Source organism: Saimiri boliviensis, chromosome 5 (genome assembly GCF_048565385.1).
Source record: "Saimiri boliviensis isolate mSaiBol1 chromosome 5, mSaiBol1.pri, whole genome shotgun sequence".
NCBI classification, from domain to species: Eukaryota; Metazoa; Chordata; class Mammalia; order Primates; family Cebidae; genus Saimiri; species Saimiri boliviensis.
Window position 1 is genome coordinate 108,333,450 of NC_133453.1, and position 20,777 is coordinate 108,354,226.

The window sequence follows — 20,777 nt, forward strand, 5'->3', positions numbered from 1 at the left end:
AGTAATGTGTTCCAGGCCTTTTTTAAAATTCCTTTTATAATTCCAGCCTCACTCAATTAATTTAGCTCTCAGCAACTCTTTGAGGTGTTTTCTTTCTGCAGTTTCTATCGGCTTTGGTTAATTGCTGCTCTCATCTGCACACCCTTACCTTGCTAATCATACGCGTTGGCTGCCTGGAATCAGACCCTCATTCCAGTTACATGCTTTTAAGGTATTGCTGGAGTGCTCGCTTTGGCAGCACATGTACTAAAATTGGAACGATACAGAGAAAATTCGCATAGCCCCTGCTCAAGGATGGCATGCAAATTTGTGAAGAGTTCCATATTTTAGATGCTTCAAAGTATTATTTAAAAATATGTGGATCCCTGGGTTGGACGCGGTGGCTCACGCCTGTTATCCCCGCACTTTGGGAGGCCGAGGAGGGTGGATCACGAGGTCAAGAGACCGAGACCATCTTGGCCAACATGGTGAAACCCCATCTCTACTAAAAATGCAAAAAATTAGCTGGACGTGGTGGCACATGCCTGTAATCCCAGCTACTTGGGAGGCTGAGAGAATTGCTTGAAACCAGGAGGCAGAGGTTGCGGTGAGCCCACTGCACTCCAGCCTGGGCAACAAGAGCGAAACTCCGTCTCAAAAAAAAAAAAAAAAATGTGGATCCCCTTGAAGCCCTACTATACCCAAGTTTACCAGGAGATTTGGGTAGGAATGGGGCTGATGGGCTTCATTGCTTATGAACTCCGTAACGCCAATAAAAGAAATAAGGCTGCGAAAGCTGCAGCACCTGCTTGTGATCATTAACCAGCTTACTTGGAGTACATGTGAAGGAAAACATCAGTCTGCCTGTAAATTCGAGCAAGCTGTGTTAGATGGGGCGCGTGGAACATCACTGTACACTTGTATGAGTACCATTTAGTTCATGGCATGAATAAATGGATCTGTGAGATGCTCTGAAAAAAAATAAATAAAGTATTGTTGGAAATGTGCAGAATAGCATATATAATGTGCTACCATTTCTATAACAAGAGGGGACCATCCTAAATACACAGATTTACTTGTAAACACGTAGGCAACCTTGGGAATGACACACTGGCACCGGTAAGGTCTGTTTCCTTCAGGGAGAAGTGAGGAAGCAAAAGACAGGAGTGAGAGGACTTTGCCATGTACACACATTTATAATGTGTGAATGCATGGTCTACTTTTTGTTTGTTTTTTCTGGGACAGAGTCTCACTCTGTCACCCAGGCTGGAGTGCAGTGGTGTGATCTTGGCTTACCATGACCTCTGCCTCCCAAGGTTCAAGCGATTCTCCAGTCTCAGCCTCCTGAATAGCTGGGACTATAGGCACAGAATTATTTCTTTTAGCAGAGATCAGATTTCACCATGTTGGCCAGACTGGTCTCAAATGCCTTACCTCAGGTAATCTGCCTGCCTTGGCCTTGCAAAGTGTGCTGGTATTACAGGCATGAGCCACCATGCCTGGCCTTTTTTTTTTTTTTTTTTTTTTTTTTTTTTTTTGAGGTGGAGTCTCACTCTGTCACCTAGGCTGGAGTGCAATGGCACGATCTTGGCTCACTGCAAACTCCGTCCCTCAGGTTCAAGTGATTCTCCTTCCTTAGCCTTCCGAGTAAGTGGGATTACAGGCGTGAGCCACCATGCCCAACTAATTTTTGTATTTTTAGTAGCAGCAAGGTTTCACCATGTTGGCCAGGCTGGTCTCGAACTCCTACCTCAGGTGATCCACCCGTTTGAGTCTCCCAAAGTGCTGGGATTACAAGTGAGAGCCACTGTGCCTGGCCAAACTCTGGAGTCCTCATTAAGGGAGGGCGTGGGCACTGACGGTGAGGCCAGGTGCAGTCATAGATGAATGTTTCCAGTGGGCAGAGACCAGTGGAAAAACAGACCAGGCAGGGCAAATCAAGTAGGACATGCTTGCCCAAAGGATACCAAAGGACATCCGTGCATTTAGGGATGCGGTCAAGACATGAGCCTGCTTCTCTAGGACAGCTGTGGTTTAAGCTCCTGGACCCCCATTCTGTGACAGCACAGAGCTGCTCCTCCTTCTCTTCCTCGTTCTTGGAGATCCCTCTAGAGGCCAGAATGTGCCACTGACACACGGGGAGTGCAGGGCCTGAGCTGCACAGGGTTCTCTCAGGGTTGACCTCTCCTACAAATGGGGTGTGTTGGTTGGAGATCTAGAAGCCGCTCTTTCCCACCACCTGAAGGTATCCTTCTGGTCTTATGGGAGGGTGGAATTCCTCCAAATGTTAACCAGGTGCCAGAATGGGAGTGCTAAGGAAAACCGAGGGAGTGGCAAACCTAATTACTGTGTGAACTGGCAGACGGGCTGTGCAGGGATGAGCTGTGGGAGCTGGATATTTTCCATATGGCCACTGACAGGGTTAAGTGAGCAACAGAAATGCAGGCCTCTTCAATCTAGAAGGCCACGTGTGGCACTACAAATGCAGGTCATCAGCCAGGCGCCAAAATATGAAATGATGTGGTCAGGGAAGCCACAAAGCAGGGCCAACCCCTCAGGAGGCAGAAATAGGTCCACGGGACATGGAACTGCAGGAATTCCCATTCTGTACTGCTGATTAGCTGTTTTTCTTTTCTTTCTTTCTTTCTTCTTTTTTTTTTTTTTTTGTTTTTTTTTGTTTATTTGTTTCTTTGGAGACAGAGTCTCACTCTCGCTCTGTCCTGCAATCTTGGCTCACTACAACCTCCGCCTCCTGGGTTCAAGCGATTCTCCTGCCTCAGCCTCCCGAGTAGCTGGGATTACATGCACTCGCCACCACACCTGGCTGATTTTTTTGTGTACTTTTTTTTTGGGCAGAGACAGGGCTTCACCATGTTGGCCAGGCTGGTTTCAAACTCCTGTCTTCAAGTGATCTGCCCACTTTGGTCCCCCAAATTGTTTGGATTACAGGCGTGAGCCACCGCACCCGGCCTGATGCTACTGTTTTGCTAAGGGCAATCAGCTTTTTGGATAGCCTTGGGGCCCTGGGTGGCTGACATACCTTCTGGCTGGTGTATGGCAGTCCCGAAGTCACAGCACTGTGGGTCGTTGCCTGGACCAGGTGCCACAGCAGGACCACTACCCTTGAGTTGCACTGCCAGAGCAGAGGTGGTAAATGAAGAGGCAGCCTCAGAAAGACGAGAAGTCAATTTAGGACCAAAGAAGTCCTCAGTTAAAACAGACTGGTCAGAAGGAGAGCCCTGGTAGTGGCCAAACGGATGGAGGCTGAACGAAACAGACAAGACAAGGCTCAGGGTGAAGTGTAGAGGCAGGTCCTGAGTCTCTAAGAATATAGCCGTAGAGATGCCCTTAACCTTTTATTTGGCAGCAAATAAATATTGATATTTATTAATAAAAAGGTTTGACAGTCTTAAAAAGCCCAATCATCTTTCTCAGGAAAATGTCCTTGGCCAGGAGCAGTGGCTTATGCCTGTAATCCCGGCACTTTGGGAGGCCAAGGCAGACGGATCACAAGGTCAGGAGTTTGAGATCAGCTTGGCCAATATGGTAAAACCCTGTCTCTATTAAAAATACAAAAATTAGCTGGGTGTGGTGGCATGTACCTATAGTCCTAGCTACTTGGGAAGTTGAGACAGGAGAATTGCTTAAACCAGGGAGGTAGAGGTTGCAGTGAGCCAACATTAAGCCACTGCACTCCAGCCTGGGTGATAGAGCAAGACTCTGTCTCAAAAAAAAAAAAAAGAAAGAAAGAAAGAAAAGAAAAAAGAAAAATGTCCTTAAGTGTGTAAGATAAAATACATAGGGCCCCAAAAAGAACAAATTATATACACAAATGGCTATTATAAAAATGTATGAAAACAAATCTGGGCCAGGCATGGTAGCACATGCCTAATAATCCCAGCACTTAGGGAGGCCGAGGTGGTGGATCACCTGAGCCCAGGAGTTCAAGATCAGTCTGGGCAACATGGTGAGTCCCTATCTCTATAAAATTTTAAAAATTAGCTGAGCGCAGTGGTTCACACCTATAATCCCAGCACTTAGGGAGGCCAACACGGGAAGATCACCTGAGGTCAGGTGTTCGAGACCAGCCTGGCCAACATGGTGAAACCCCATCTCTATTAAAATACAAAACTAGCCAGGTGTGGTGGTGGAAACCTGTAATCCTGCCTACCTGGGAGGCTGAGATAAGAGAATCACTTGAACCCAGGATGTAGAGGGAGCGGTGAGCTGAGATCACACCATTGCACTCCAGCTTGGCTGAAGAGAGTAACACTTCACCTTAAAAAAAAAAAAAAATAGCCGGATGTGGTGGCACACACCTGTAGACCCAGCTACTTGGAAGGCTGAGGCAGGAGGATTACTTGAGCTGGCGGTGGGCGGAGCGGGGGGGAGGGGGAGGTTGGGGGTTGCAGTAAGCCAAGATTGCCTCACCGTACTCCAGCCTGGGTGGCAGAGAGAGCCCCTGTCTGAAAGAGAAGGGAGGGAAAGGGAAGAGAAGGGGAGGGGCTGGGAAGGGAGGGGAGGGAAGGAGAGGGAAGAGAAGGGGGAGGAAGGAAGGGAGAAGGGAAGAGAGAAGAGAAGGGAGAAGGAAAGGGAAGGGAAAAGAGTGGCTGGGCGCAGTGGCTCACACCTGTAATCCCAGCACTTCGGGAAACTAGCGAGACAGGTGGATCACGAGGTCAGGCATTTGAGACCAGCCTGGTCAACATAGTGAAACTCCATCTCTACTAAAAATAGAAAAAATTAGCCAAGCGTGGTGGCAGATGCCTATAATCTCAGCTATTCAGGAGGCTGAGGCAGTAGAATCGCTTGAACCTGAGAAGCAGAGGTTGCAGTTAGCCGAGATTGTGCCACTGCACTGCACTCCAGCCCTGGCAACAGAGTGAGAGTCTGTCTAAAAAAAAAAAAAGAGAGAAAGAAAAGAAGGAAAGAAAAAAAAAGAGAGAGAAAGGAAAGGATAGGAAAAGGAGATGAGAAAGGAAGTAAAAGAAAGACAAGGCCGGGCGCGGTGGCTCACGCCTGTAATCCCAGCACTTTGGGAGGCCAAGATGGGTGGATCACAAGGTCAAGAGATCGAGACCATCCTGGCCAACACGGTGAAACCCCGTCTCTACTAAAAAGATACAAAAAATTAGGCGGGCGTGGTGACACATGCCTATAATCGCAGCTACTCGGGAGGCTGAGGCAGGAGAATTGCTTAAACCCAGGAGGCAGAGGCTGCAGTGAGCTGAGATCGCGCCATTGCACTCCATCCTGGGCAACAAGAGCAAAACTCCATCTCAAAAAAAAAAAGAAAGAAAGAAAGAAAAGAAATACAAATCTGTGGCCGGGCGCGGTGGCTCAAGCCTGTAATCCCAGCACTTTGGGAGGCCGAGGCGGGTGGATCACGAGGTCGAGAGATCGAGACAATCCTGGTCAACATGGTGAAACCCCGTCTCTACTAAAAATACTAAAAATTAGCTGGGCATGGTGGCGTGTGCCTGTAATCCCAGCTACTCAGAAGGCTGAGGCAGGAGAATTGCCTGAACCCAGGAGGCGGAGGTTGCGGTGAGCCAAGATTGCGCCATTGCACTCCAGCCTGGGCAACAAGAGCGAAACTCCGTCTCAAAAAAAAAAAAAAAAAAAAAAAGAAATACAAATCTGTGCATAGTAACACCTGTGCTTCTTTATCAATGTATTAAGGAGCAACTTCTATCCGTAAATCTAATAATCAATATAACTTCAATACAGTAATGGTTGCAATTTGTATTTTGACGTAGAGTTTGTGATTTGAAAATATATACAATTTCTATTGATGAGAAAATTACAGGTACTGCTAATATTACCAGTATCTGTTCTTGTGTTTATAATGGAAGGAAATGGCAATTTTCAGAGACATTAATGAAAGTTACTATGTACATTTTTCCCATCCAAGTACACAGAACCTCTAGATTCTGTGAGAATCGTCCACTTTAGAACAGTGCTCTAAAATCTTTTACCTACAGAAGCCAAAACTATAAAAGCCATTTCTTTTTCTTAGTCCTCTCCTGGGAAATGTGGGACCAGGGTTTCTTGAGATTTGCCTTGTGCAAGGTTCTACTTCAGCTGTCTTGCTTCAGAGTGAGAGGCCAAAGCTTTCCTTGCTTCTAGCTCAATATTTTTCAAACATTTTGACCTATACCCAATAAGAAGAAGTGCATCTTGGCAGGACATGGTGGCTCATGCCTGTAATCCCAGCATTTTGGGAGGCCGAGGTAGGCAGATTATTTGGGTCAGGAGTTCAAGACCAGTCTGGCCAACATAGTGAAACCCTACTTCTACTAAAAATACAAAAATTAGCTGGGCGTGGTGGTACATGCTTGTAGTCCCAGCTACTTGGGAGGCTGAGGCAGAAGAATTGCTTGAACCCGGGAGCCAGAGCTTGCAGTTAACCAAGATCACGCCACTGCACTCCAGCCTGGGTGACACAGTGAGACTCTGTCTCAAAAAAAAAAAAAGAGGAAGAAGAAGAAAAGAAATGCATTTTGTATTGACATCAGGTACACATACTCACAACTGAAACTGTAATTTCAGAAAAGAATATTCTGTGCCGTGCAGTACATTCATTTGCTAGGGTTGCTATAACAAAATACCCCAGACTAGTGGGCTTAGCAAAAATTTGTTTTCTCACAGTTCTACAGGACAGAAGTTCAAGAGCAGGGTCTCAGCAGAGGTGGTTTCTTCTCCGGCCTTTCTCCCCGTGGTGACCACCTCCTCGCTGTGTGCTCACATGATCCTTCCTCCATGCAGGTGCATGCTCCTGGAGTTGCTCTGTGCCCAAACTTCCTCTTCCTATAAAGACACCAGTCAGATTCAATCAGGGCCTGCCCTAATGATCTCATTTTAACTTGATCACCTAAAAGCTCTGCCTCCAATTACGGATATATTCTGATATCCTGCAGCTAGGACTTCGACGTATGAATTTAGGGGGAACATCATCCTGCCCATAATATACAGTAAGGAAAAACAACTATATTTACATAAAAAATATTCTTTGTTTTGTTTTTTTGAGATAGAGTCTTGCTGTTGCCCAAGCTGGAGTGCAGTGGTGTGATGTTGGCTCACTACACCCTCCACCTCCCAGATTCAAGCAATTCTTCTGTCTCAGCCTCCAAAATAGTTGGGGTTACAGGCACCCACCATCATGCCTGGCTATTTTTTTGTGTGTGTATTTTTAGTAGAAATCGAGTTTCACCATGTTCGCCAGGCTGGTCTTGAACTCCTGACCTCAAGTGATCTGCTTGCCTTGGCCTCCCAAAGTGCTAGGATTACATGCATGAGACACTGTGTCTGGCCAAAAGATTTTTTTTTTTTTTTTTTTTTTTCTGAGACAGAGTCTCACTCTGTCGTCCAGGATGGAGTATAGTGGTGCAATGGCACAACCGCAGGCTGGACTGCAGTGGCTCGATCTTGGGTCACTGCAATCTCCGCCTTCCGGGTTTAAGCTATTCTCCTGCCTCAGCTTCTGGAGTAGTGGGGATTATAGGTGTAAGCTACCACGCTCGGCTTATTTTTTGTATTTTAGTAGAGACGAGGTTTCACCTTGTTGCCCAGGCTGGTCTCGAACTCCTGAGCTCAGGCAATCTGCCCACCTCAGCCTCCGGAAGTGCTAGGATTATAGACATGAACCACCACAACTGACCCAAAATATTCTTTAACTACAACAATGTCTTAGTCCGTTTGGAACATGATAACAGAATACCATAGACCGGGTGGTTTACAACAGACTTAAAACAACAACAACAACAACAACAAAAAAAAAAAAAAAAAAAAAAAAACAGGCAGGTTCTTGGCTAGGACATTGGCTTTCACCTGTAATCCCAGCACTTTGGGAGGCCAAGGTGAGTGGATTGCTTGAGGTTGGGAGTTTGGAATTCAAGACTAGTCTTGCCAACATGGCAAAACCCTGTCTCTACAAAAATTTCAAAAAAATTAGCTGGGCTGATGGCATGTACCTGTAGTCCCAGCTACTTGGTAGGCTGAGGTGGGAGGGTCACTTGAATCTGGGACGTTGAGGCTGTGGTAAGCTGTGATGTTGCCACTGCATTCCAGCCTGGGCAATACAGTGAGACCCTGTCTCAAAAAACAGAGACAGGCTTTCTCTACACTGCCTAGGCTGGAGTGCAGTGGCTATTCGCAGGCATGGCCATAACACACTGCCGCCTGGAGCTCCCGGACTCCTGTCCCAGCAGTAGCTGGGACTACAGGTGCACGCCACCACACATGGCTGACAACAGACATTTATTTCTCAGTTCTGTTGGCTGGAAGTCCAGGATTAAGGCGTTAGCAAATGCAGTGTCTTCTGAGGGTGCCCTTCCTGGTTTGCAAACGCCATCTTCTTGTGTCCTCAAATGGTAGAGAGAGAGATGGATCATTTCTCTTATGATTCTGTTATAAAGGAACTAACCCCATAAAAAGGGCTCTGCACTCATGACCTCATTATCTCCCAAAGGCCCCCCCTCTGAATCCCATCACGTTGGGGCACAGGAATGTGGGGAGACACACAGCCATTCAGTGCATAACAAACAGGCAAACAGATCCACTCTCTTCCATTCGGAAAAAAAATTCTTGTATATTTGATAGTTACATAAAATATATATATAGTAGTTAATATTAGTGTACATATTATACATTTTCTATATATATTATAATGACTCTGTTTGCTTCTTGATAAATTCAACACAGCCTGAACCACATGGGGCAATACTCTATGCACAAGAGCCAGGACTTGCTTTTGACTTTAATCAGGTCAGGGTTGACTTGGTATTTGACACTGAAGGTCACTGGAAACAGTGATAATATTAACACTACAATCTTTCTGCTTGATAGTTACATTTTTTTCATCTTAATGTTTCATAATCGTTCTTCAATGTAAATAAGAAATCAACTTGTTCTTCGGGCCCTGCATTTAATTAAATTATTCAGTTATCAACACAGAAATATTTTATCTCAATATTTTTCTTTAATGTTTCAAATTTTTCTGTGGAATGGCAAGAGCAAAACTTGAAGTAAGATAGATAATGTGAGATGTAATAATACCTCCCATTTTGTTTATTCAACCTATCTTCATTGTAACATTTTCTTCATATTGTAACTAAGGTAATTATCTTTTTTTTTTAACTTACTGTAACAGAAATGTCCTTTGTGCTCTTAAATATCCTGAATGTGCTAAAATCATGCTTCCCAGCCCGGTGTGGTATATCGCAATGGTGCACTCCTATGGTCCCAGATACTAGAGAGGCTGAGGCAGAAGAATCACTTGAACCCAGAAGGCTGAGGCTGCAGTGATCCGAGATGACGCTGGAGTGCAGTGGCGCCATCTCAGATCACTGCAGCCTGGGCAACAGAGCGACACTCTGTCTCATCTCTCTAAAATACATGTATTTTTAAATTTAAGTGTCTTCCTAATTGATAGGATCCATCTTTTGGCCACTGATTATTAGAATTTCCCATGGTGTACTTATTCCAATAGTGACTCAATTCTTTATTTTATTTTTATTTTTATTTTTTTTCAAAGATGGGTTTTCACCATGATGGCCAGGCTGGTCTTGAACTCCTGACCTCAGATGATCCACCCACCTCAGCCTCCCAAAGTTCTGGGATTACAGGCATGAGCCACCATGCCCAGCCCAATAGTGACTCAATTCAATAAACTTCTCCATGGAAAAACTAGAGGTAGTTTTCCTGACTTAGAATAAGTTTTTACCATGTAAATTAGGTGTTTCCTAAAGAAACGGCATCAAAGAGGTAGTCCTGATGATCCAACCCCCCACCTCAAGAAATTCATTCCCAGGAATAGGCTAAGATGGCAAAAGACTTGTTGCCGTAGAAGCTTAAGGATGGCGCCTGTGCGCACAATACCTATAGTATCCCACAAATTTGTGGAGGGCCATCAGTCACTGACCCATTAATCTATGACACCTGGTAGGTTCTCCTGGGCTTGGACTTCCCCAGGACACCAGGAAATAAGAGTTGAGATGACAAGGCTGGGCATGGTGGCTCACGCCTGTAATCCCAGCACTTTGGGAGGCTGAGGCGGGCGGATCACAAGGTCAAGAGATGAAGACCATCCTGGCCAACATGGTGTAAACCCCGTCTCTACTAAAAAATACAAAAATTAGCTGGGCATAGTGGTGCATGCCTGTAGTCCCAGCTACTTGGGAAGCAGAGGCAGGAGAATCACTTGAACCCAGGAGGCGGAGATTGCAGTGAGCCGAGATTACACCACTGCACTCCAGCCTGGTACCTGTCGACAGAGCAAGACTCTGTTTCAAAAAAAAAAAAAAAAAAGAGTTGAGATGACAAAAGACCCTCAGGGATTGGAACAAAGAGTGTGCTGGTTAAAATCTTACACCTCTTCAGGTTGTCAGCCATTTTTACATTCGCCACCTGACATGCCCAAAAAATTACACCTTTCAGATGGTGGAGAGCAGGAGAGAGTGCTCCCACTTGGTCACAAGTCAAATTCTCAAGGACCTAAAACAAGATGAGACTTGATCTTGGGGACCAAAAGCAAAGGTTGTCTAAATAGATAGATGCTAGAGTGCTCAGAACAGCAAAACTGACCAGCATGCAGAGCCAACTGGGACAATGGGCTTACAGGAGTTTTAGGCCATATTCTACCCCCATGGCATCCCTCTTTTTGACAGAACAACACAGAAAGACAATGGCAAATGACAAGACTATTTCTGGGGGGAAAAGGGTCAGACAAATATGAATATGTATACCAATAATATCCAGAGTGTACCCAACTAGTCACACAAACATTTTACTCCCATTTGTTAATCAAAGAAAACGACTGAGGTAAGTCTCAATACTGTAGTTTAGGAGGCTTGCTCGCCAAAGTTAAGGACACCCCCAGGAAAGACTTTGGGTCCACAGGAAAAACTGTGGTTCAAGCTTTTACCAAAGAGAGTCTAAGAGGTCTCAATATTTAAAGGGAAAAGGGTACTGGGGAGAGAAGTAATTTTTAAAAAGGTGCATATAGACAAGAGGCAAGTGCCTGCATCATTTTGAGTCTTCGATCAGCCCTTTTTTTTTTTTTTTTTTTTTTTTTTGAGTCAGATTCTTGCTCCATCCCCGAGGATGCAGTGCGATGGCATGACCTTGGCTCACTGCAACTGATGCTTCCCAGGTTCAAGCGATTCTCATGCCTCAGCGTCACAGGTAGCTGGGATTACAGGCACCTGCCACCACACCTGGCTAATTTTTGTATTTTTAGTAGAGACGAGGTTTCTCCATGTTGGCCAGGCTGGTCTCAAACTCTTAACCTCAGGTGATCAGCCCGCTTTGGCCTCCCAAAATTCTGGGATTATAGGCATGAGGCATTGTGCCTGGCAGATCTGCTTTTCACTGAATACACAATTTATGTTTGGAGGAGGATAGAGGAATCGTCACCTATGCCTTCCTCTAGCTCAGTGAAATCTGCATTTTTATATAAGATAAACACAGGACAGAGAAAGCCATCAGAGATGCATTTGTCTCAGGTGAGCAGAGGGATGACTTTGAGTTCTGTCCTTTGTCCTGTGCTATGAAGATAAGCTATCAATTTACATTGCCAGTGTGAAATTCAACAAAACTTGGATAAAGATCTTGGGGCCTACAAGAAAGTTCCTTCTGGGCCAATTGTGAGGGCGGTATCTAGCTCTTCATTTTTGTAGCCATCTTACTTAGGAACCAATTGGGAGGTAGGTTGGCATGACCCAGTTTTGAGCTTGACTTTTCCCTCTGGCTTAATAAGTTTGGGGGCCCAAGATTTATTTTCCTTCCACACATTAATCAACATTTTGGAGAGTAAAAAGAGAAAACACAGTGATTTTTCCTGTCCTCTCAAACAGATCTACAGATACAGAGGCCAGGGAGCTTAGTTGGTAAGAATTTCTCACCCTTTTGCTGGCTTGTTGGGTCCTGGGTTCCTTTGACTGTGGCCTCCAGAAGAGCAGAGCAGATTTGGTATCCTACTCACAGCACCAAAACTGAACAAGCAAAGGGAAAACTTCCCCCTCACCCTCTGAGGTTCACTAAAAATCAGCTGAAAAGAGGTAGATTGCTAGGAGAAAAGGTATACAAATTTATTAAAGTGACTGGGGGAAAATCACAGAGATTATCCCATCCCCCAATAGGGTACAGAAGCTTACATACCCTTTTTCATTGGGTAAGGAGGTAACGGAAATGTAGAGAATTCTTTTGGAGGGCAGTAAATGATGATTAGGAGAATGAATGGACAAGGGAGATAAAAATTAACTTGCAAATGTTTCTATTTGGAATTTGAATGAGCCTCAGAGGCATGTGTTATCTTGTGCAAAAGTCCATCCAGGTATAGGTTGGTGCAAAAGTAATTGCAGTTTTGGACCACAAATTTTAAATCATTATGAATTACGCTCAAACACGTCTTTATGAATCAAAATAGGAACCATTACAATCAACACATTTTTGTCAATGAGAAATAAGTTGGTTTATTCCTGTAGCTTCAAAATCCATACTTCAGGATTCCACGAGTTCTTGGAAAGCATTTTCTGCATCCTGGCTGGTTGTGGAAGCATTTTCTCTGCAAAAAGTTGTCAAGATGCTCAAAGAAGTGGTAGTCAATTGGCAAGATGTCGGGGGAGTGTGGCAGATGAGACAAAACTTTGTAGCCCAATGTGTTCAACTTTGAACTGGTTGTGCGATGTGTGGTCAGGCATTGCCCTGGAGAGTTGGACCTTTTCTGTTGATCAATGAGGGCTGCAGCCATTGCAGTTTTCAGTGCATATCATCAGTTTGCTGGGCGTATTTCTCAGGCATAATGGTTTTGCCAGGATTCAGACAGCTGTGATGAATCAAAAAATAATAGATCTTGGGCTGCGGCTGGATCATGGCGGAGGGGAGGCAGGACTAGATTCAGCTCTGGACAGAGTAGCATGCAGAGGCTTGCATTGTGAATTTTAGATCCAGATCCACTGCAAGAACAGACCAGCAATTAGAGGACCCACAGGCCCTCTGAAGGAAGTGGACTGTTGCTCTAGGACCTAGGAGACACCTCAAATACTGTGAGTGCCCCAGCCACGGAGGATAGAAAGCGAGGCCCTCCTCTCCCAAACACACACCCTCACTGGAGAAGCTGAAGGTCTGTTTGCAGGAGAAGTTCCCAACTTTATCTGGAGCTGAGTCAAGTTAGAGAGCCAAGCCGAGTGAAACACAGGGGTAGAGGAGGCAGCAGAAAGGCCCTGGGAGCTTGCTGGGTCCCCTAGCAGGCCATTCCTGCCTGGCGCCACAGGGATCCATCAGGAGGGTGGCCAGAGGAGCAGGAGGTAAAACTCCACAGGGAGAAGGAAATCCCTAGGTGAACTTTTTAACAATTTGAACTGAGCAAGAAGCCTCCTGGCCAGAACTGGGTGGGCAGGGCGTGAATCTGGCTTGCAGACTTCACAGGTAGGGGAAGAACTAAATCCCTTTCCTTTCACAGCTGGGAGGTGGGAAGCCACGGGCAAGTTTTCAAGCCCATCTCACCCTCCACCTGGAAACAGATTTGGGGCTATTGCGGAGGGGTGGGGAGGCATGGTGGAAGTGAGACTGGCCCTTCGGTTTGCATGGGAGCTGGGTGAAGCCTGCAACTGCCGGGTGTCCCCCACTTCCCTGACAACTTGCATGGCTCCATAAAGGCAGTCATAATCCTCCTAGGTACCCAACTCCAGTGGCCTGGGAACCTTACCTCCATCCCCTATAGCAGCTGCACCAAGACCCACCCAAGGAGAGTTTGAGCTCAGATGTGCTTAGCCTTGCCCCTACCTGATTGTCCTTCCCTACCTACCCTGATGGCAGAAGACAAAGGGTATAATCTTGGGAGTTCTGGGGCCCTGCCTACCACCGGTCCCTCTTCACACTACTGCAGCTGATGCTCTCTGGAAAGCACTACCTCCTGGCAGGAGGCCAAGCAGCACAAAAATAGAGCATTAAACCACAAAAGCAAGAACTCACAAGTCCACTGCACTCCTCTGCCACCTCCACCAGAACAGGCGCTGGTATCCACAACTGAGAGACCCATTGACCGTTCACATCACAGGATTCTGTGCAGATAACCCCAGTACCAGCCTGGAGCCAGGTAGACTTGCTGGGTGGTTAGACCCGGAAGACAGAAAACAATCACTGCAGTTCGGCTCACAGGAAGCCACATCCATAGGAAAAAGGGGAAAGTACTACATCAAGGCAACACCCCATGGGACAAAAAAAAACCTGAACAACAGCTTTCAGTCTGAGACCTTCCCTCCGATAGAGTCCACCCAAATGAGAAGGAACCAGAAAACCAATCCTGGTAATACGATAAAACAAGGTTCGTCAACACCCACCCAACTCCACAAAATCACACTAGTTCACCAGCCATGAATTCAAACCAAGAAGATGTCCCCAAATTACCTGAAAAAGAATTCAGAAGGTTTGTTATTAAGCTAATCAGGAAGCAACCAGAGAAAGGTGAAGCCCAATGCAAGGAAATCTAAAAAATGATACAAGAAGTGTAGGGAAAAATATTTGACGAAGTAGATAGCTTAAAGAAAAAACAATCAAAAATTCTGGAAACTTTGGACACACTTTTGGAAATGCGAATGCTCTGGAAAGTCTCAGCAATAGAATTGAACAAGTAGAAGAAAGAAATTCAGAGCTCAAAGACAAGGTCTCCGAATTAACCCAATCAAATAAAGACAAAGAAAAAAGAGTAAGAAAATATGAACAAAGCCTCCAAGAAGTCTGGGATTATGTTAAATGACCAAACTTCTTCTTCTTTTTTTTTTTTTTGAGATGGAGTTTCGCTCTTGTTACTCAGGCTGGAGTGCAATGGCGCGATCTCGGCTCACCACAACTTCTGCCTCCTGGGTTCAGGCAATTCTCCTGCCTCAGCCTCCTGAGTAGCTGGGATTACAGGCACGTGCCACCACGCCCAGCTAATTTTTTGTATTTTTAGTAGAGATGGGGTTTCACCATGTTGACCAGGATGGTCTCGATTTCTTGACCTCATGATCCACCTGCCTCGGCCTCCCAAAGTGCTGGGATTACAGGTGTGAGACACCGCACCTGGCTAAATGACCAAACTTTATTTATTTATTTATTTATTTATTTATTTTTTTTTTTAATTGCATTTTAGGTTTTGGGGTACATGTGATGAACATGCAAGATTGTTGCATAGGTACACACATGGCAGTGTGCTTTGCTGCCTTCCGTCCCCTCACCTGTATCTGTCATTTCTCCCCATGCTATCTCTTCCCACCTCCCCACCCCCCGCCCCTCCCCCATTTCCCCCCAACGGACCCCGGTGTGTAGTGCTCCCCTCCCTGTGTCCATGTGTTCTCATTGTTCAACACCCGCCTATGAGCGAGAATATACGGTGTTTGATTTTCTGCTCTTGTGTCAGTTTGCTGAGAATGATGGTTTCCAGGTTCATCCATGTCCCTACAAAGGACGTGAACTCATCGTTTTTGATGGCTGCATAATATTCCATGGTGTATATGTACCACATTTTCCCTATCCAGTCTATCATCGTTGGGCATTTGGGTTGGTTCCAGGTCTTTGCTATTGTAAACAGTGCTGCAATGAACATTCGTGTGCACGTGTCCTTGTAGTAGAATGATTTATAATCCTTTGGATATATACCCAGTAATGGGATTGCTGGGTCAAATGGGATTTCTATTTTTAGGTCCTTGAGGAATCGCCACACTGTCTTCCACAATGGTTGAATTAATTTACGTTCCCACCAACAGTGTAAAAGTGTTCCTATTTCTCCACATCCTCTCCAGCATCTGTTGTTTCCCGATTTTTTAATGATCGCCATTCTAACTGGTGTGAGATGGTATCTCAATGTGGTTTTGATTTGCATTTCTCTGATGACCAGTGATGATGAGCATTTTTTCATATGTTTGTTGGCCTCCTGTATGTCTTCTTTTGTAAAGTATCTGTTCATATCCTTCGCCCATTTTTGAATGGGCTTGTTTGTTTTTTTCTTGTAGATCTGCTTTAGTTCTTTGTAAATTCTGGATATCAGCCCCTTGTCAGATGGGTAGGCTGCAAAAATTTTTTCCCATTCTGTTGGTTGCCGATTCACTCTACTGACTGTTTCTTTTGCCGTGCAGAAGCTGTGGAGTTTGATTAGGTCCCATTTGTCTATTTTGGCTTTTGTTGCCATTGCTTTTGGCGTTTTGGTCATGAAGTCCTTGCCTACACCTATGTCCTGAATGGTTTTGCCTAGATTTTCTTCTAAGGTTTTTATGGTATTAGGTCTGATGTTTAAGTCTTTAATCCATCTGGAGTTAATTTTGGTGTAAGGTGTCAGGAAGGGGTCCTGTTTCTGCTTTCTGCACATGGCTAGCCAGTTTTCCCAACACCATTTATTAAACAGGGAGTCCTTTCCCCATTGCTTGTTTTTGTCAGGTTTGTCGAAGATCAGATGGTTGTGGGCATGTTGTATTTCCTCTGAGGCCTCTGTTCTGTTCCATTGGTCTATATCTCTGTTTTGGTACCAGTACCATGCTGTTTTGATTACTGTAGCCTTGTAGTATAGTTTGAAGTCCGGTAGTGTGATGCCTCCCGCTTTGTTCTTTTTGCTTAGAATTGACTTGGCTATGCGGGCTCTCTTTTGGTTCCATATGAAGTTTAAGGTGTTTTTCTCCAGTTCTGTGAAGAAGGTCATTGGTAGCTTGATGGGAATAGCGTTGAATCTGTAAATTACTTTGGGCAGTATGGCCATTTTCACGATGTTGATTCTTCCTAACCATGAACATGGAATGTTTCTCCATCTGTTTGTATCCTCTCTTATTTCGTTGAGCAATGGCTTGTAGTTCTCCTTGAAGAGGTCCTTTACGTTCCTTGTTAGTTGTATTCCTAGGTACTTTATTCTCTTTGTAGCAATTGTGAATGGCAGTTCATTCTTGATTTGGCTCTCTTGAAGTCTATTACTGGTGTATAGGAATGCTTGTGATTTTTGCACGTTGATTTTGTATCCTGAGACTTTGCTGAAGTTGTTTATCAGTTTCAGGAGATTTTGGGCTGAGATGATGGGGTCTTCCAGATATACAATCATGTCATCTGCAAATAGAGACAATTTGATTTCCTCCTTTCCAATTTGGATACCCTTTATTTCTTTTTCTTGCCTGATTGCTCTGGCTAGAACTTCCAGTACTATATTGAATAGGAGTGGTGAGAGAGGGCATCCTTGTCTAGTGCCAGATTTCAAAGGGAATGCTTCCAGTTTTTGCCCATTCAGTATGATATTGGCTGTTGGTTTGTCGTAAATAGCTTTTATTGTTTTGAGATACGTTCCGTCAATACCTAGTTAATTGAGGGTTTTTAGCATAAAGCGTTGTTGAATTTTGTCAAAAGCCTTCTCTGCATCAATCGAGATAATCATGTGGTTTTTGTCTTTGGTTCTGTTTATGTGGTGAATTACGTTTATGGACTTGCGTATGTTGAACCAGCCTTGCATCCCCGGGATGAATCCTACTTGATCATGGTGGATGAGCTTTTTGATATGCTGTTGCAATCGGTTTGCCAGTATTTTATTGAAGATTTTTGCATCTATGTTCATCATGGATATTGGCCTGAAATTTTCTTTTCTTGTTGAGTCTCTGCTGGGTTTTGGTATCAGGATGATGTTTGTCTCGTAAAATGATTTGGGAAGGATTCCCTCTTTTTGGATTGTCTGGAATAGTTTTAGAAGGAATGGTATCAGCTCCTCCTTGTATGTCTGGTAGAATTCAGCTGTGAACCCATCTGGACCTGGGCTTTTTTTGGGTGGTAGGCTCTTTATTGCTGCCTCGACTTCAGACCATGTTATTGGTCTATTCAGGGTTTCAGCTTCTTCCAGGTTTCGGCTTGGGAGGTTGCAGGTGTCCAGGAATTTATCCATTTCTTCCAGGTTTACTAGTTTATGTGCATAGAGTTGTTTGTAATAATCTCTGATGATGGTTTGGATTTCTGTGGAATCTGTGGTGATATCCCCTTTATCGTTTTTTATTGCATCAATTTGGTTATTCTCGCTTTTCTTTTTTATTAATCTGGCTAGTGGTCTGTCTATTTTGTTGATCTTTTCAAAGAACCAGCTCCTGGATTTATTGATTTTTTGAAGAGTTTTTTGTGTCTCTATTTCCTTCAGTTCTGCTCTGATCTTAGTTATTTCCTGTCTTCTGCTAGGTTTTGAGTTTTTTTGATCTTGCTCCTCTAGCTCTTTCAATTTTGATGATAGGGTGTCAATTTTAGATCTCTCCTTTCTTCTCATGTGGGCACTCATTGCTATATATTTTCTTCTAGAGACTGCTTTAAATGTGTCCCAGAGATTCTGGTATGTTGTGTCTTTGTTCTCATTGGTTTCGAAGAACATCTTTATTTCTGCCTTCATTTCATTGTTTATCCAGTCAACATTCAAGAGCAAGTTGTTCAGTTTCCATGAAGCTGTGCGGTTCTGAGTTAGTTTCTGCATTCTGAGTTCTAACTCGATTGCACTGTGGTCTGAGAGACTGTTTGTTATGATTTCTGTTCTTTTGCATTTGCTGAGGAGTGATTTATTGCCAATTATGTGGTCAATTTTAGAGTAGGTGTGATGTGGTGCTGAGAAGAATGTATATTCTGTGGATTTGGGGTGGAAAGTTCTGTAAATGTCTATTAGGTTTGCTTGTTCCAGGTCTGTATTCAGGTCCTGGATATCCTTGTTGATTTTCTGTCTGGTTGATCTGTCTAATATTGACAATGGGGTGTTAAAGTCTCCCACTATTATTGTGTGGGAGTCTAAGTCTCTTTGTAAGTCATTAAGAACTTGCCTTATGTATCTGGGTGCTCCTGTATTGGGTGCGTATATATTTAGGATCGTTAGCTCTTCTTGTTGCAGTGATCCTTTTACCATTATGTAATGTCCTTCTTTGTCTCTTTTGATCTTTGTTGCTTTAAAGTCTATTTTATCAGAGATGAGAATTGCAACTCCTGCCTTTTTTTGCTCTCCATTTGCTTGGTAGATCTTCCTCCATCCCTTTATTTTGAGCCTTTGTGTATCCTTGCATGTAAGATGGGTTTCCTGGATACAGCACACTGATGGGTTTTGGCTTTTTATCCAATTTGCCAGTCTGTGTCTTTTGATTGGGGCATTTAGTCCATTTACATTTAGGGATAGTATTGTTATGTGTGAATTTGATGCTGTCATTTTGATGCTACCTGGCTGTTTTGTTGGTTAGTTGATGCAGATTCTTGATTGTGTTGATGCTTTTTTACCATTTGGTGTGTTTTTGGAATGGCTGGTACTGGTTGTTCCTTTATATGTGTAGAGCCTCTTTCAGGAGTTCTTGTAGAGCAGGTTTGGTGGTGATGAAATCTCTGAGTGCTTGCTTGTTCACAAAGGATTTTATTTTTCCTTCACTTATGAAGCTTAGTTTGGCTGGATAGGAGATTCTGGGTTGAAAGTTCTTTTCTTTAAGGATGTTGAATATTGGCCCCCAATCTCTTCTGGCTTGTAGGGTTTCTGCTGAGAGATCTGCTGTGAGTCTAATGGGCTTCCCTTTGTGGGTAACCCGACCTTTCTCTCTGGCTGCCCTTAGCATTTTCTCTTTCATTTCAACCCTGGTGAATCTGATGATTATGTGCCTTGGGGTTGCTCTTCTTGAGGAATATCTTTGTGGTGTTCTCTGTATTTCCTGGATTTGAATATTGGTCTGCCTTGCTAGGTTAGGGAAGTTTTCCTGGATAATATCCTGAAGAGTATTTTCCAGCTTGGATTCATTCTCTTCATCACATTCAGGTACACCTATCAGACGTAGATTAGGTCTTTTCACATAGTCCCACATTTCTTGAAGATTTTGTTCATTCCTTTTTGCGCTTTTTTCTCTGTTCTTGCCTTCTCTTTTTATTTCATTGAGTTGATCTTCGACCTCTGATATCCTTTGTTCTGCTTGGTCAATTCGGCTGTTGAAGCTTGTGCATGCTTCACGAAGTTCTCGTGTTGCGTTTTTCAGCTCCATCAATTCACTTATACTCCTCTCTATGCTGTCCATTCTCGTCAGCAGTTCGTCCAATCTTTTTTCAAGGTTCCTATTTTCTTTGCGATGGGTTAGAACATGTTCTTTTAGCTCATTGTAGTTTCTTACTACCCACCTTCTGAAGTCTGATTCTGTCATTTCATCACCCTCCTTCTCCATCCGGTCTGGTTCCCTTGCTGGTGAGGAGTTGTGATCACTTTTAGGAGGAGAGGTGTTCTGGTTTCGGGAGTTTTCATCCTTTTTGCGCTGGTTTCTTCCCATTTTTGTGGGTTTATCCACCTGTTGTCTGTCTCTGTCCCAGGGAGTTGGAGCTTTATGCGTTTCCGTTGCACTACTGCCTTTTTTGATTTTTCTTTCAGGTCGGACCCGCCCAGCTAGCAGCACGCCTAGCCTCTGCCTGCCCACAGGGGCTTTGCTGAGCTGCTGTGGGCTCCGCCCAGCTGCCCTGAGCTCTTCCCTGTAGTCCTTTTTATATGGGCGTAGTTAGAACTGTCTGGGCAATGGTGGCCCCGCCTCTGTTATGGCGGATTCTCTCTGTTGTGGCAGGTTGCCTCGGCAACGGTGGGTTGCCTCGGCAACGGCAGCCTGCCTCCGTAGCGGTGGAGAGTCTCAGTAATGGCGGAAGCCCCTCCCCCACGGAGCCGGACCGTCCCGGTTCAGCTGTGCTTGGTTTGGAGGGGTCAACCCAGAGGGTTTCCAATTACTGTTTTTGTTTTCGTTGTTGTTGGGGGTGGAGGGTAAATGACCAAACTTAAGAAAAATTGGTGTTCTTGAGGAAGGAGGCAATTCTGAAAGCTT

The 20,777-nt window shown here is 44.5% G+C and overlaps 1 non-coding gene across 1 annotated transcript; it reads left to right on the top strand.

Moving 5' to 3' along the window:
* The first annotated feature begins 222 nt into the window (after nucleotides 1-222).
* On the top strand, nucleotides 223-329 carry LOC120368275 (U6 spliceosomal RNA). Its single transcript, XR_005582461.1, has one exon. It is a non-coding gene; the product is annotated as a U6 spliceosomal RNA (small nuclear RNA).
* The last annotated feature ends 20,448 nt before the right edge of the window (nucleotides 330-20,777 follow it).